Below are 17227 nucleotides of genomic sequence, written 5' to 3' on the forward strand. Positions count from 1 at the left end.
AGCTAAAGCGGTACCTCAGGTTAAGAACATTTTCAGGTTAAGAACGGACCTCTGGAACGAAATAAGTTCTTAACCCGAGGTACCACTATAATTAGGTATTGTCTTCTTTTTTTTAATAGATATTTATTAAAGTTTCAAAAAAAATTATAAAAACAATACAAAAACAACAATACAAACAAACACAAACAAAAAACAAGTATAATTTCATTCCCTTATTTTCTTATACCTTATTTCCCCGACTTCCTCATACCTCCCCTTCCTGTATTCCAATTTCTAATTATTAATTCAGCAAATCCTCTCCCTTATTTTCCATTTAGTTTTTGACCTTTCTTTTCTATTTACTTAAACCATTACCACTGGAAACCACATAATTTCTAAACCAACGTCATTCTAGCATTCATTAATTTTGCAATGTTTCCTAAGATAGTCCTTAAATTTCTTCCAATCTTCTTCCGCTGTCTCTCTTCCCTGGTCTCGGATTCTGCCAGTCATTTCTGCCAGTCCCATATAGTCTATCACCTTCATCTGCCATTCTTCCAAGGTGGGTAGATCTTGTGTCTTCCAATACTTTGCGATGAGTATTCTTGCAGCTGTTGTAGCATACATAAAGAATGTTCTATCCTTCTTTGGCACCAATTGGCCGACTATGCCCAGGAGAAAGGCCTCTGGTTTCTTCAGGAAGGTATATTTAAATACCTTTTTCATTTCATTATATATCATTTCCCAGAAAGCCTTAATCTTTGGGCATGTCCACCAAAGGTGAAAGAATGTACCTTCAGTCTCTTTACATTTCCAACATTTATTATCAGGTAAGTGGTAAATTTTTGCAAGCTTGACTGGGGTCATGTAACACCTATAAATCATTTTCATAATATTCTCTCTTAGGGCATTACATGCCGTAAATTTCATACCGGTGGTCCACAACTTTCCCAGTCAGCAAACATAATGTTATGACCAATATCTTGTGCCCACTTAATCATGGCTGTATAATTAGGTATTGTCACATCTTGTCAAGGATTGGTCTGAACAGGAGGGCTGGGGAATGCCCCCTGCTTCCCCTCTGCCTCTTTAAGAATGTTTACTTGCAAGGGCAACTTCCAAAAGGCCAAGCAGAGCTCTAAGGTACTTTAGGAATGAGAATAAGCACGACTGCATTGTCAAGTCTATATCAGAGTGTGCCATGGAAACGTGCATAGGGTTGGGCTGTGTCTTTCACTGCATCCCTTTTTATTTTCTGGTTTTTAGAATTCTGAGGTGCCCTGTAATACAAGTATTCCCTGACAATATTATTTCTTGAGCTGTACATTTAGAAAAGCGTGTTAGAAAACATTAGCAGGTTTACTCCACCAGGTGGCACTATAGGGTAAATAATTGATCCCACTCCCAATTTGTCACCTAGTGCTTTCTTTTCTTGAATTTTTCAGTGGCAAAATGTGTGTTCCCTTGTTATGGTGCACTTCACACATCAATGAATCTGTATTTGGTTTTGAATAAATCAGTGCAATTCTTACCTGTCTGCATTTTCCGACTGAATTGGCCAGAGGGACAAACGGCAAGGGTGTCAAAACTTGTTCACTTGCTTTAATAGTTATTGATGCATACGGTATCGATATATAGAATCGTTCATTTTAGACCGAGCGAGCAGTGACACCTTCCTTTCTATAACCTGCCACTTAATCTCTAGTTACTACATTTCCTCCTTATTATCGTAATCCTAAAGTGTTTGCAGCTCAGCGGTCCTTGGATAATCCAGCAACATTACTTACATTCCATTCATTTTTAAATGGTTTTGCCCCAATTCCAGGCAAATCCTCTTTGAAGGCTGAAACTTAAAAAAAATAAAAAAGATTATAAACCACTTTCCCTTTCATATTAGAGTTTTAAGACCAAAAGTGGACTCTTGGCTAATCGTGATGATTCAGGATCTGGAGAGTTGTCACAATTTTCCAATTGCCTCCTCAATGTATAAACAGCAGTTAAATTTTAGGACCATTTACTAAATACATCAGAGGTTACTAAGCTTTTTTCAGCCATCCATCTGAGGGTCATATGGGTGAGTAGGGCCAATGTAGGCACATGGACATGTGCGCACACACTACGCATACGGACTGTATAAATCAGTCAAGTAAGCCAATCAGAAAAGCAAGAACTTTAATTGCTTCCTCCTCCCCACTGCACTCAGGACTGACCCATTCTCACAGTAAATGAATTATCCTCACTGAGCGTCACAGGCACAGGCCAATAGCTGCTAAGCGCATTGTGTAAGGATGGCTGTGGTGTGCAAAGCTATGGCTTCTTGAGGTAGTTTGTTCACTGCACTCGTGCAACAGTTCAGGTAAGTGAAAAAGTGGTAATCCTCAAGCAAAGTGTCTGTGAATTGACTCTTGGCAACGTTCATTCCCGAAAACCTTGAATTGTAAGATTTAATTCCCCACCCCCTTTGGGTATTGCATGGACAAATGTAGATGAAGCTGGTTAAAATGCTTCCCAGATCCATATTTTCAGAAGTAAAGTCGTACCTTGGAAGTCGAACGCCTTGCGACTCAAACGTCTTGGCTCCTGAACACCACAAACCCGGAAGTGAGTATTCTAGTTTGCAAATGTTCTTTTGGAAGCGGAACGTCTGGCACAGGTTCCACGGCTACCGATTGGCTGCAGGAACTTCCTGCAGCCAATCGGAAGCCGTGCCTTGGTTTCCAAACATTTTGGAAATTGAACTGACTTCCGGAATGGATTCCATTCAAATTCCGAGGTACGACTTTATTGGTAAATACAGTGGAACCTCAGTTGTCGAATGCCTCCGTTGTCATATGTTTTGGCTCCCGAACGCCGAAAACCCGGAAGTAACTGCTCTGGTTTTCGAACAGTTTTCAGAATCCAAACATGCTACACGGCTTCCATTTTGAGTTTCCTATTGTATTGAGGCTTCCACTTTCAGTTTTCTGTTTTCAAATGTTTCAGATGTCAGGCGGTCATCTGGAATGGATTACGTTCAAAAACCAAGGTTCCACAGTATTGGCAATATTCCTGGTTAAGTCGTACTGCGTGAGGCATGCATACTGCAACTGCTGCTTCCTGCTTCAGCTGAAAATGGAACGGACTTCCTTCGTACCCTCCCAAGCACATTCTCTTCTCCAGATTTTTAATTAAGTTATTACAACTGCAAGGAAAGCCACATGGTGTTCATTAGGAAACTCGGCGTGATGCTCTATCGCTGGGATTTCAACTAATTGTAATGATAATCGGAAGCAAAAATGTTTAATCATTAAGGCTGTTTCCAAGCAGAGAAGCTCTTGATCTCTGCCACCAATGAACTAAGAGATTTGGAGAGTTTGTAAGATGTGAAGTTGCTGAATGCCCCATAGTTGATGTTGGAGTTGCCTGCAGAAAGGTCAAGTTTGGAGACATTCCTATATGGTGTATTCACTTAAAGGCTAAATTAGATGTAACACTAGTGTGTCATTTGAAAGTCCAGCTGGGATTTTTAAATATAATAATAGGAGGCTTGGAAAGATATTTACTGGGATTACAGTTTACGGAAAGGGGAGGTTTAAACCTTCCTAGCCATAAAAGGCCCTACCCACCATGTGGCCATGGGGGATGGATTCTACCTGGGCTCCTAAATGGGAAGGAAAGGGTTAAATCTCCCCTTTCCACATGCTCTGGGCCCAATGAAAATCTTTCTTCCATGTCTCTTGTTAAGTGTTTAAAACTTGGACGTGCTTTCCAATGATGCATTAGCATCACATTCTGTTTGATTTTAGTTACCCCCTAGATCAGGCATGGCCAAACTCGGCCCTCCAGATGTTTGGGGACTACAACTCCCATCATTTCTAGCTAACAGGACCGGTGGTCAGGGATGATGGGAATTGTAGTCCCAAAGCATCTGGAGAGCCGAGTTTGCCTATGCCTGCCCTAGATGAGATGTGCAGCAAAGGCATCCATTCTTGCCAGCTCCACGCTAAAGGGAAAATCCTAAATGGGTTTAAATCTGATCCAAATTCTAAGGCAAACCCAGACTATAGTCTCTGTTGTACAGCTATTAATGGTGGGAAATGTGGGGGGACGGGACAAAAAACTGAGTTAAACAGGGGGAGGCACAAAGTGCTTTCTTACAATTAAATGAATATCAAATATAAAAACTCTACTGTTAAATCCTTAATAGCGCAATTCTAATGTGCCAAGTATGATGATGATGATTTATTTATTTATACCCCGCCCATCTGGCTGGGTTTCCCCAGCCACTCTGGGCAGCTGTTCAGCCTTCATTGTCTTGAGTCAGTATGATTCTGAATACCATTTGCTGGAAATCACAGGAGGAAAGAGTGCTGTTGAGCTCAGGTTATGTTTGCAAGCTTCTGCTGTGAGGACAGGATGCTAGACTAGATGAGCCTTTGACACGATCCACCAGTGATTTCCAGTAGACCTCTAACAAATTGTAACAAAGTTTTGCCCATTTTAAGCTATTCAAACCAAGAAAGCTTGGGGGAAGACCAGGAATGGATTTTGGGGGTGAAAGGAATGTGAGCTTGGTTCTGGCAATGAAAATAAATTCCTGAGCTGAGAAAGCCTTTTTTTTATTGAGATCTTTATAGAAGAAGAAGAAGAAGAAGAAGAAGAAGAAGAAGAAGAAGAAGAAGAAGAAGAAGAAGAAGAAGAAAGCAAGGTACAATAAGGGATGATGAGAGTCCCATGGACTGCAAGAAGATCAAACCTATCCATTCTTAAGGAAATCAGCCCTGAGTGCTCACTGGAAGGACAGATCGTGAAGCTGAGACTCCAATACTTTGGCCACCTCATGAGAAGAGAAGACTCCCTGGAAAAGACCCTGATGTTGGGAAAGATGGAGGACAGAAGGAGAAGGGGATGAGAGAGGATGAGATGGTTGGACAGTGTTCTCGAAGCTACCAGTATGAGTTTGACCAAACTGGGGGAGGCAGTGGAAGACAGTGCCTGGCGTGCTCTGGTCCATGGGGTCATGAAGAGTCGGCCACGACTAAACAACAACAAAATTTGCTCCAATCTAGCAATAAAGATTCACACCTGAAGTAAAAGAAGATGCAAATCCGCATTGCCATGTGGATTCAGATTGTACTTAAGGTGACATCTGTGTTTGGTGCTACCAGTCATATAGTTGGAACTGGTTCAGTCACCAATGGCTGACCACCACTCCATGCGGTCAGCCACATACAGCCTCTCAAGGAAGAACTATTTGATGAGCATCCTCCTCTAACTGTGACCTAGTTAACAGCAAGGTGTCTTGCAGGTGCAACTCTTTTGAGGCACACACCAGCGTTCTAAAAATACAGGACATGCTGGGCTGAATTTGCAACCACCATAATGCTACAAAAGTCAAAAGTATTACAATAGCAAATTATGCTCACTGGAACGCAGACTGTAACCTATTTAAAGTACCGGGTAGATGAAGGAGAAAGCGTATGATATATGTGTTCCTTACTTGTGGAATGCTCACAGCGAAGACGATAATCCTTCACTTTGACAACTGACCTGTTTCTTTCCAATTACAATTTGACTTAGCACAGAGGAGATACTTCCGATATCCTTTGAGCCGAGAGTGTCCTTCTTACATGTGTATCATACTTAACGTCATGTGTGCCCTCAAAGAGAGTGTCTTGAAAATTTATTAGAAATATGCAGTGATAGCGTGACCCTATTCATATTTACCTGGTCACAAATCTCACCGAATTTAATAGGACTTACTCCCAGTGTGCATAGATCTACACAGTCTGACTATTTGGGCTAAGAGCAGAAATAATAAAGTTAACCGAGAATTTTCAAGAATTGTGCCCCTTGTGTTTTTTGCACTGCTTGCGACATGGAATGATAACTCTCTCTGGGTGAAATTGGGGATGCACAAAACAAATGCTTGTCAAACACCCCTTTTAACCATATCCTAGTCCAGGCATCCCCAAACTTGGCCTTCCATATGTTTTGGGACTACAACTCCCATCATCCCTAGCTAACAGGATCAGTGGTCAGGGATGATGGGAATTGTAGTCCCAGAACACCTGGAGGACCGAGTTTGGGGGTGCCTGTCCTAGTCTGACACTAACTGGTACATTTGAGGCAGAGGCACCGAGTTTCACCCAACATTGCAGGGGGAGGGCTTGTTGCGTGTGCATGACATCCCTTGTGTGACACACGTGTGACATCACACACGTCGGGAGGAGGCCGCACCTACCACCACCACAGAGAGGCCCTGCCCCTCAATATTGGGGGGCTCAGTCCCATCCCCACATACTTGGGGGGGCTGAGGTATTCTTGGCCCCATAGAGTTGGCGCCCATGATTTGGGGTCTATGTTTTCAAATCCATATTTATCACATTTTCTTCTGGGAATATTCATGTGCAGCCGTGTCAAATCAAAGTAAGATGAAGATACATTACATCCTTTCCATTTCCCAAGATACAACTTGGGGCTGCAACCCTAGGCTCATCAGGTAGGTCCACCTAGGAGTACACTCAAGAGTTTAGGTCTTACTACCAGTAAATGGATTTGAAGGTTTATACAAATGTTAATGTGATGGCCTGGGAATCCGATTCAGAGGCTGAACTGGAGGGATCCCAGCCTGCACAGGAGTCCCTGCCTCCAGGGCTGGCTGAGCTGGGGCAGGGCCTTGAATCTGAAGCGCCTGCACCTGTGCCGGATCCTCAGGAGCAGACACCAGATGAATCCACTCTGGCTCCGGAGGTGATTGAGGACCCATTGCCTACAGGTGCGCATCTCCCAGCCCTGACAGGGGAAGGTGAGTCTCCCCCTGAGCCCAGTAACCCTCCAGCCTCTCCTGAGCTGCAGAGGCTCAGGGCAGAGAGGCGGAGGGAACTGGTTTCTCCCAGGAGGAGTGCTCGCCTTAAGGCCAGAAGAGGTGGGTCTCCTGGGGTCCGGGACCGCCCCTGGCCTCAGAGAAGATAAAGGCCAGTCAGCCCGGTCCCAGGTTGTGGGAGCAACGTCGTTGAAGACCTGTTTCGGCCAGCACCCAAACCTGTTCTTCCAGAGTTCCCATCCTTTCCCGGCTCCTCGCTTTGGACCCCGCTTCACCTTTGGAGGACAGTCTACAGACCCTCGACCCAGGCCCCTGACCACGCCTCACGGTAACCTCCCCCCGGGACCAGCACAGTTAACATCTACAGTGCAAGCCTGTGCATATTTGCTCAGAAGAAAGTGCCTCTGGGGGAGCATGGCCACGAAAGAAAGAAGATGACCGCTTAAACTCTACCAATTTATGAACTAAGAACTTTTACAAAGGCCACTAATAATGAACTGTATGGTGTAGATATTACTCCAAGTGTGTTGTGCAATTTTGCGATATGCAAATGACATGAGAAGACTTGGTCTATTTATTTGTAACATTTACTACAGTGGTACCTCAGGTTACAAACGCTTCAGGTTACAAACATTTTGGGTTACAAACACTTCAGGTTACAAACTCCGCTAACCCGGAAGTAGTACCTCAGGTTAAGAACTTTGCCCCAGGATGAGAACGGAAAACGTGTGCTGGCGGCACGGCGGCAGCAGGAGGCCCCATTAGCTAAAGTGGTGCCTCAGGATAAGAACGGTTACAGGTTAAGAACGGACCTCCAGAACGAATTAAGTTCATAACCTGAGGTACCACTGTATTTGTATGATCCTTAAACCCAATAAAGTTATTTAAAAAGAAGAAGGAAGTCCCAATGCATTCAGTGGACTTTTATTCCAAGGTAATTAGTGTTTCAGACTTTCTGGGGGAAACAAACTGTGGTTTGTTTTTTTAAAAAATTTAAAACTACCCAGTCTGTTGTTGTCCGTTGACATATACTGCAGCTGTATTGCATGATTATAAGTGACAGGAATAATCACCCAGGTTTATAGTCTGAATTTTGAGGGTGGGGGGACTCCCTGAGGAAATCTTTTCATTTCAGGAAAGGTAGGCACAGCCAAAGGCTGGGAAAGGCAACCAAGAGGAGAATCCTGATCCCCAGATTCCAAGCTTTCATTTTAAAAAAAGTTTCTAGCATTTGTAGAGCCTGAGACAGAAGGCAAAATATACAGACACTATTCTATATATATATCTATATATCTCTATCTATAAACTAGCCTGTTCTCCCTCACTCCTTTTCAGTATTTTAGTCCCCACCCCCAGTGCCAGATTTATCTATAAGCTAAACAAGCTATAGCTTAGGGCCCCAAAAAAAGTTAAAGGAAAAAACCCCTGGATTTACATTTCCAAAATATAAGATAAAAAGCAAATGAAATGAAACCAACATACAGCAACAGTGTTTTGTGTTGTGTAGGACTCCTGTGATGCAGGTAATGGGCCCCGCATGCTAGCCTGTTCCCTAAAATATCACTAGTTTTGTTATGTATTGAAGTTCTCACCCTGGCCACCAGGAGTATTGTGTATGTAGTTTTCACTCAGGTCCACGTCAGTTATTTTAGACGGGAAACCCTGGGTTGTTGTTGCTACAATGTTGACAGGCAGCTGCCTATAAAAGCAGGCCGGCTGAGCTGTTTGCTGTTCAGTTTGCTGTTCCAGCTTACAAAATAAAGAGCTGTTTTGGAGAAATTGCTGTGTCGTCCGCCATGTCTACCCACTATTCAACAAGTTTGCTATTGTTATTTCATGTTATAGCAAGTTTCTAGAGACTAGGTTATGAGTGTTTGTAAATTGTGTTTCTAGAGGAACTTTTGTTATTGCCAAATGCCAATGTATTTGTACTGTTAAGTTTGTTATGAACAAAAAATCATTTTAAGTTAGAGCTTAATCATTATTTCACTATTCACTATTCTCCTTAATTGGATTTCACTATTCATATACTTCCTGTATTTCAGTTCAACAATTACTTTGATAAAATACATATTTTGTTATGTGCAAATGGCTTTAGATACCTATTAGGTCCATAAATTACCATATATTCTACATAAAACCAGCGACAATTGTTGTTGGCCCAGGACAGCTGGACATAAAAAGGGCCCCATTACCTTCAGTAGCTTAGGGCCTCATCAAACTTAAATCCAGCCCTGCCCATCCCACAAAGATATCACTGAAGAGCTGTGTTTTAACTCCAGGCTAACTAGAGGTGGAATTTTCTCCTGTGTTTGGGCAAAACTAATCCAAAGATCAAACAAGAGAGCTGCTGAAGTAATGCAGGTTCCGGTTGTATTGCATTCGAAAAAGGATGTGATCCTGTGTTTACTCCATAGCTTCCTTCGTAGAATATCAAATTAGGCACTTCATATTCCGTTGGGAATAGAATATTTTCCTGTATTGGAGACTGTGTGTTTTATTTTAGTAGCTTTAATGGCAGCACTAATGCGCTCACAGAAGGGACCGCATTTGCAGAATCTAACGGCATTACCTGCCGAGTAAAGTGAACCCTTCCAGGCATTACAGGCTATAATTTCATTGCTGGTTTACTAGGCTATCTGAACCACAAATAGATATCTGCTTCAATTTATTCACAGGAGTTAGCAAATCAAATTACAGCTTCTACTAAAACCCTACTGGGGACTTGTTGTTGCGACACACTCTCAGTGGTGATGACGTGTTCTTAATACCTCGAAGGTGGACAGATTGTGCCTTTGCAAGCACTTCACAAAGCAGCTTGCCATTAATCTTGAGAGAGACATCACTTTACTTTGCTTCCCAGGATGACTAAATGGAAATAAATAACCGGGGGGGCTCCTCACCTATAATAGCTGTGCAGAAGGCAGAATTCCAGCATCGCTTTTCTCAGCCTTGAAGCACTGTTACATGACAAGAAAAGTAAAATTACATTTCAAAGGACGGCTTGCCTCCTAGCTGAGGGAGGGGCACTGTTACATGCATCCATAGAAACCCCTATATGTGTCCACCAAACGTATGATTCCTAATACTCCATATTGTGAGAGTAGCAAAATATTGTGCATAGGGTCAACCATGTGCTTTCTAGTATGTTTTCTTTTTGTAAAGACACTTAGAGTTGCCTGCGGTGAAAGAAGATGTCTAATATACCGTATTTTTCCGTCTATAAGATTCCCCCATGTATAAATGCCCCCTATTTTGGGGGACTAAAATTTAAGAAAATGGGGGAAGATGGCACACAGTTGTTGAGCTTCTTTTTGCAGGGGATTGCACAGAGTTGTTCAGCTTTTTTTGGCAGGGGGGTTACCAAGGGTTGTTGAGCTTTTTTTAGGGGAGGTGCTGGAAATCGCTCACCCCCACTGTCCCCTCGCCGGCAGAAGCTGCCAGTCGCCCGCCCAATTGCCGCAGTGTCAGCCGATCAACACCACCCATTGACGCAGCAACCCATGACACGCACAATAGCCGCTGACAGCCACAGCAGTAACCAATCAAACGTCCACCCTATGCACTACCCATGTATAAGACGACCCCATGTTTTTAGCTTGATTTCTAAGGGGAAAAAACATAGTCTTATACACAGAAAAGTACGGAATTATTTATTTATTTTATTATGGAAGAGAATGTCTCTGTTTCATTGGAGAAATGTTGGGGGGTATGGCGGTGGTAGTAGTAGTAATAACCTAAGATCCAGAAGGAGAAGACAAAACAATTAAAATATTTTTGATGCAAGTAAGCATTTCCTTTAACAAATATAATTCGCATACAGATTTGCCAGATGCAAAAATATAAATGAAGGAATGAAGAGTTAACATCATAACTCCCAGTGCTTTTTTTCCTGGGGGGGGATGCAAGGGTACGCATACCCCTAAACATTTTGCAAATCTTTGTACTTTTGTCCATTTACTGTCTTTATTTTTCCCTATTTGAACTATAAAATGGCGATTTTCTCAAATCAAAATGAGAGTACCCCTAAACATTTTTTTAGAAGAAAAAAAGCACTGATAATTCCCCTTGCTTCCCAACGTGAATATAAAGAGCGTATTTCTGCCTAAACATACTTGCACGAAATACACACCTTTGAAGAAACCTAGTGTGATTCTTTGGTCACTCCAGCATAGTTGCTTACCAAGTGCATCGTGGTAACAGTTCAAGTACAAGAAAGTAGAGGAAGAGCTTCTGTACCGAGGGGAGATGTTTTTTTCTAATCACTTTTAAAAATATTGACTTCGCCCTCATCGCAGGGAACTGGAGTCATCTGTGAAGAGGGATGGATTGTTAAACCTCTCCAGTACATCTAGGCAGGGAATAGGGGTCTCCTAACAACTCTCCGTCCTCTTAACAGCCCCGATAATTCCTTGGGCAAAGTCATGACCTTTTAAAGCAGCAAGATACTGCTCTAAATATATGGTATGAACATGGCCTTGGCTGAATGCCACCCACATTTCCCAAATACAGTGGTACCTTGGTTCTCAAACGCCTTGATACTCAAACGCCTTGGTTCCCAAATACTGAAAACCCAGAAGTAAGTGTTTCAGTTTTTGAATGTTTTTCAGAAGCCAAACATCTGGAGAATCTGTCGGCTATTGTTTCTGGGGCGCCTGCACCAATCAGAAGCTGCGCCTTGGTTTTTGAACATTTGGGAAGTCAAACAGACTTCCGAAACAGATTATGTTTGGGGCTTTTGTTTCTGCTATTTATTTTGCGTTTTTGTTTTTGAGGCTTTTTCGGTTAATTTGTTTTTGTGACTGCGTAGAACCCAGTTCAGCTACTGACTGATTGTGTGACTGCAGTACATTGTTTATTGCTATCATTTTATGGACCAATGGTCTCGTTAGATAGTGAAATTCATGCTAAATTGCTGTTTTAGGGGTTGTTTTAAAAAGTCTGGAACAGATTAATCCATTTTGCATTACCTTCTATGGGAAGGCATGCCTTGGTTTTTGAACGGACTTCCGGAACGGATTAAGTTTGAGAACCAAGGCACCACTGTACGTGCATCTCAAGCAACTAAAAATGGCACTGAATAGACTATACCTGTGGTTGGAAGTAGCTCATGCTTTGAATGTCATGTTTAGAATTGCCAACCATGGTGCAATGAGAACAACTCCTCCTTTTTTGCACTGTACACCAGCTCTGCTCAGATACCCCATGAAGCAAACAGCATCTGAGTCACCACTTTCAGCTGTACAAATGATGCTGCTTGGAAGCATTGAATCCATATCCCAATTGTTACCCAGTGATGGTTTCTATGGTGATTAAAGACCAGGGAAGAATGCTGGTTTGCTTAAATGTAGTTTTCCAGTGGGATGCAGAGTGGGGCAATTGTTCTTTATTACTAAGATGACAGATCTCACATGAAACAGGAACTTTTTACACAAATCCATGCTCATGTGTGCACTTTGTGTCTACACAAAGCCATAAGTGTACACGGCAGTTTAAAGGCCTTTCCGTAGAAGGCCATTGGAGTGGTCCATATAAAAGATTTCAAAACCACATACCTAGCGGTGAATTAATAAATACCAAAAAGCTGCAGTTAACAAGCTCTTTCTGTACAACTAATTAAGCAGAAATATGTGGGAAGGTTTGTGGGTTTTTTAGGCTACATTAATATTATACTCATTTCCTTAAACCCTTAGCTTACCTTTTGCGTATAATAATTAACTCCAGAGATAATCTGGCTTTTTATTTCTTCTATAGTAATTTTGTGGTACAAGGAGAGAACATTTTAGAGAAAGGAGGGCGGCTGCAAGTATTTTTGTAGAAAGGGCCTTTAGAAGAGGTTAGTGAAAGCTAATTGGTTTGCTGGGAAGAATGCTGAATGGGGAAAGCTATATAATTAAGACTGAGCCTCCAATGGAGATTGCTACCAATAGCTGCATTGTGTGGCTGGGTGTGGCTGCTCAAATTGTAAGGTTAGTTTGAACCTTTCGTATTGCAGTGTTGTTATACTGGGGAACATGCTGGGCTTATAATACTTAAATCTATGACAGAGTACTTTTGAACTGGCTCATTAGTAGGACTGTTCTTCAGTTGTCATGTCTGCTTTCTGTGGAAACTAACTAACTTGCTTGACTTCCTGAGCTCTTGATGTCAATTATACATTTCCTGCAAAAGTATCAGTAAGTTGATCTAACGGTAACGAGGCTGCCAAGTGTCCCACGGATTTCTTCTCTTCCCATTAAACTGTACAGCTTGGTTAAAACATTTCTTCTCAAAATGCACCATTTTAAAATAAAAAAACCATGTAGCCCTGTATTGGAATCCTTGTCATGACAAATGCCAACGGTAGTTCATCCACTGGAGTCCTTAAGAATATGGCTTTCTCCTAATTTTGGTTAAACATTAAGAGACCTCTGTTTACGACAAAGCACTCACAATTTCACATTCTTCTAGGCTTGCTGTAACTGAACACAGAGCAGTGCTTATTTTCTGTGGGTTCTCAAGGGTACACAGTACCAGCACCCTTTATTTCTAAGGAAAAGCACTGAGACAGAGGTTTTGTGCCATTAAATGGCTGTATGATAGTCAAAGTTCAATTTCATACAGCTTTTCAGACAGCAGGTGCTGCAACCGTCCAACAGTTTGACTTCACCCCCAAAGGCACATTCCACCATTGTCTTCCAAAACAGACAGATGCCAAATAGTGCTGAGCAAGTGTATCATTTTAATTTTATTTATTTATTTATACATACAGTATATACATACATACATATCCCACCCATCTGGCTCTTGAAGATCAGAATCCGTGTTAGAACAAAGGCAAAGCTATTTGCAACAATGAACCTGGCCAAACAATTCAGAAGGAAATCTAAAATGTGCGTTCTTAATTTTTTCTGGTGGCCAGCATGATTGTCTTCTGAGTAAGCTTGATATGATAACAGTTGTTGCTGCCGACTTCTGACTTGATCTGGAACAAAATGAAAATCTCTTTTTGCAATCTCGCTTTGAATCTGCAAATCCACAAAACATGGTATGCTTAAGATGACTTGGTGCATGCCAATTAACATATTGCATGTTTTATGAGCTGATCTCCATGTAATTAGGTGATAAGCATGACTCATTATTGCTATCTTTAGTGCCTTGTTTGGAAAATCTCACAAACTCTTTCAAGCCTTTGGGATTACATAACCTATTACATTCTGGCATAATATATATGGTAGGATTCTGTTCTTTAGCTGCCTTTATTATATAAACAAAAGGCCAGACTTATTGCTACAAAACCTAAAGCTTTTTGTATTATGCCATGGTTGCACTGGAAAAAGAGGGTGGGAAGGGGTTAAGTACCTCTCCTCCCTCTGTACCTTATTCTCTCCTCCTAAAACTGTGAGTCCTTAGAAAAAGTGACCCTTAGGATCTTGTAACATGTGTTACCCTGCTCAGCCTCATCCCTCAGAGGCAATGGATGTAATTAACTTCAACATAGTTATTGAGAAGACAACTGCAATTCCAGTGAAAAAACAGGGAGGGAATCCTGTTAATTTAACCCTTTCCCCCCAAGCCTCTGGGGAAGAGGGTGTGCGGTTTGCCCTCCTAAATGAGTGTGAAGTGATTGGCCAGTGGGAACCCAAGGGGTGGAGTTAGAATTGGAGTTGTTGGGAAGTTAGTTGAGAGTTGGAGAAGGAAGAGGGAGGATAAGTCTGTGGGTTGGTCAAGTTTTGTTGTGAGAGAGTGAGAGAAACTGTTAGGAGGAGTCAGATAGACAGTTGGGATAATCAGTTAGGAGTTATTAAAGGTAAAGGTACCCCTGCCCGTACGGGCCAGTCGTGTCTGACTCTAGGGTTGTGCGCCCACCTCACTTAAGAGGCCGGGGGCCAGCGCTGTCTGGAGACACTTCCGGGTCACGTGGCCAGCGTGACGAAGCTGCTCTGGCGAGCCAGCACCAGCGCAGCACACGGAAACGCCGTTTACCTTCCTGCTATAAAGCGGTACCGAAAGACGCTATAAAGCTGGGACCGAAAGACGGGAGCTCACCCCGCCGCAGGGATTCGAACCGCCGACCATATGATCGCCAAGTCCTTGACACTGAGGTTTTACCCACAGCGCCACCCGTGTCCCATTAGGACTCTAGGGTTGTGGCGCTCATCTCACTTTATTGGCCGAGGGAGCCAGTGTACAGCTTCCGGATCATGAGGCCAGCATGACTAAGCCGCTTCTGGCAAACCAGAGCAGCGCACGGAAACGCCGTTTACCTTCCCACCTGAGCGGTACCTATTTATCTGCTTGCACCTTGACGTGCTTTTGAACTGCTAGGTTGGCAGGAGCAGGGACTGAGCAAAGGGAGCTCACCCCGTCGCTGGGATTTGAACCACCAACCTTCTGATCGGCAAGTCCTACGCTCTGTGGTTTAACACACAGCACCACCCGCGTCCCATATTAGGAAGGTATAGGTCAGTAAAGAAACTAAGATTAAGAAACTGACAAGAAAAATTATCTGAAACCATAACCTTGTTAATGCTTATAAAATAAACTCGCTTATTTGATTTAATGTTAACAACTGTCTGGACTCCGTGTGTACCTGAGAGGAACGGGTTGGGAAGCAATCACAGTGGTGGCACAGGGATCAATAGACTGTCAAATGTCCGGGGACCCTGTGTGATCGCCACAGAGGGCCACAAGTGGGCAGAGAAGGGTCGATCTCAGACAGGCCGCTGATGAAATTTGAAAGACCAAAGTCTGCCCCTGACAGCAGCCATCAAGAATCATTCTAGATCAGTGTTTCCCAAACGTTTTTGGGCAACGGCACACCTGTTTACTGAAAAAAAATCTCGCGGCACACCACCATTAAAGCCCCGCCCCGTGACGTCAGCGCGCAGCGTCACGCCGGGAGGGACGCACAAAAGTGAAAGTTTTTTCCCTCCCCCTTGCTGGGGAACCTCCAAGCTTTGGGGGTGGGAGGAGGCAGCAGAGCGAGGGACTGAGGGACGGCGGCAACTGAGGCGGCGGCGGCTGAGGCAGAGCTGGGAAGGGGGTTTCCAGGGGACACGGCAGCTCCTCGAAAGGCTTCTCTCAGCTGCGCTCAATCCGCCTCGGAGAGGATTTCCCCTCCGGTCCCATGCGTTCGTTTGGGGCATCGCTCCGGCTGCTCCCTCTCCCGCCGCGCAGGAGCGATGCCTCTCTCTGGCTCTCCCTCCGCGCAGGCTGAGGGAGGGAGGGAGGGGCGCGTGTGACCCGTCTCTGCTGGGAGACCAAACCCAGCGAGGCAGAGTCGCGCGGAGGCGCCCAGGCAGCGCTGCCGGCTGCGAGGAGGAGCGCCAGGCAGCAGCAGGAGGCGCGGCCTCTCCTCGCCGCCGCCGCCCCGCCTCTCGCCGCCCGACTCGCCCGCCTCCCTCCAGGCATCTCGCGGCACACGAGGCAACGTCTCACGGCACACTCGTGTGCCGCGGAACACCGGTTGGGAAACACTGTTCTAGATGAAGCCTTCTCTGCTACTTCTCTCCATGATAGGAAACAGTTTCGTTTCCTTAATATCTGTTTATTAAGCTGCTATTGCAGGTATAGCAGGGGCAGTTTGAAACAGATGGCAACTACGCATGTTGTAGCTTTAGAACTACAGAGGAAGCAGAACGTAAGCTTCTCCTTCTCTAGTGTGTAAGTCTGGTCTCCTTTCCCTTCTTGCTGGTCAAAATAATTGGGAGTCCTGCTAGTTATGGCAAGTTGGAGAGAACCAGGGAATGAATGTATGGGAAAAGGTGTAGCAGCCTCATCATGTTGATCTAGCAGCTTTTCTCAACCTGTGGGTCCCCAGATGTTGTTGAACTACAACTCCCATCACCTCTAGCTAGCAAGGCCAGAGCTCAGGGATGATGGGAGTTGTAGTCCAACAACATCTGGGGACCCACAGGTTGAGAACCGTGGTGAGCAGACCAAGGTTGTTGACGTCACCAAAGCATTCTGTATGGTTCAGACAAAAAGGGCTTGTGAGGATCTCACCAAACTTGGTGAACAGGAATTAAAATGGCATATGCAATTCAACTTAAAGCAGTTGATGTGCATTGGGGGAAAATAAATATTATTTTTTAAAAAATATTTATTAAGGTTTTCCATATGAATGCAAAAATAATTCACAATACAATATATGTCATAACATATTTTCACAACTTCTTTGGACTTCCTCACGTCTCCCGCTCCCATTTTCATCATTAAAAGTTTTTATCAGCAATTTGTCGTCTTGTTTGCATTTTTATGTCCCACAAACTTAGTTTATAATCTAATAGTTCTCCAAAAGGTTTTTACTTTCTCAATCTCCCTTATCTTCCTAATTCTATCTAGTTTAGTGGTGCTCAATTATTTCTGATTTAGCAACCTACTTAACATTCAACCAAATTACAATGTTTTTGTAAATAAATCTTGAATTTCTTCCAGTCTTCTTCTGTCCTCTCCTCTCCC

Source organism: Podarcis melisellensis (assembly GCF_964234715.1).
Source record: "Podarcis melisellensis genome assembly, chromosome: 2".
In the NCBI taxonomy this organism is placed as follows: Eukaryota; Metazoa; Chordata; class Lepidosauria; order Squamata; family Lacertidae; genus Podarcis; species Podarcis melisellensis.